The sequence below is a fragment of the Pterocles gutturalis genome, unplaced genomic scaffold (genome assembly GCF_000699245.1).
Source record: "Pterocles gutturalis isolate BGI_N339 unplaced genomic scaffold, ASM69924v1 scaffold23530, whole genome shotgun sequence".
NCBI lineage: Eukaryota > Metazoa > Chordata > Aves > Pterocliformes > Pteroclidae > Pterocles > Pterocles gutturalis.
In genome coordinates this window covers 2,504-3,231 of record NW_010141453.1, presented here as the reverse complement: position 1 = coordinate 3,231, position 728 = coordinate 2,504, and the positions used below count along the sequence as shown (strand labels likewise).

Here is a 728-nt window from a genome sequence, read left to right as displayed (position 1 = left end):
CACCTCTCCCCTGTGGCTGCTGCTCTTTGCTCTCAAACCTTCTTCCCGGGTTGCTCCGTGAGTCCAGCCCTGTGGCCCAGCTGGGTGCAGGTCAAGGCTGCTCCGGAGGCTAATCCACTCCTCCTGCAAGCAGGGCAGGAAAGGGGCCAGGCTCCGCAGCCAGGGAAAAGAGCCTTTTCCAAGTCATAAGTACTGCAAGGTGTGCACCAGCAGCATCCTGAAGCCAGCTCTTGCGGGGCAGAGGGGTGCCCCCCAGCTATGGCCAAGCCCCTGGAGATGCTCCCTGCTCGTGCTGGAAGCGGTGATGGGCACCCTCCATCCAGCCCCAGCGCTGGGAGGGCTCCGCACAGGCGGCTGGCAGGCAGGGATGGGGACAGCTGGCACATGGGGACAAATCACAGGAAGGAGGATGTGTCCAGACCTGAGCTGGTGTCCCAGCCTTGCTGCCCCATCACCACCCACCCCGAGATGATTTCAAGAAAACCTTGTAGAGGGAGAGAGAAGAGCCGGGAGCCTGCCTGTCCCAGGATGCCCCTTCGCAGACCCAGCCCCACAAAGCCTGGGTGGCTGGTGTCCTCAGGGTGCCCCAGGGCTCTGCAGAGAGCTGAGATGCCACCAGGAGCTCTCCCAGGACCGTGCCGCAGCCCAGCAATAGGGCAGATGTGTGCAGATCCAAACTCTGCCGCTGCCCCAGAACACTCAGCACCAGGAGACAACAGAAGTGGGGA

At 62.8% G+C, this 728-nt stretch overlaps 1 protein-coding gene across 1 annotated transcript in view; it reads right to left on the bottom strand.

The window, feature by feature from the left end:
• The window catches only part of SCN2B (sodium channel, voltage-gated, type II, beta subunit), a gene marked incomplete at its 3' end in the record, with an annotated part of 2,896 nt that overhangs the window by 1,140 nt on the left and 1,028 nt on the right, over positions 1-728 (bottom strand). The gene's annotated exons all lie outside the window — the stretch shown is intronic.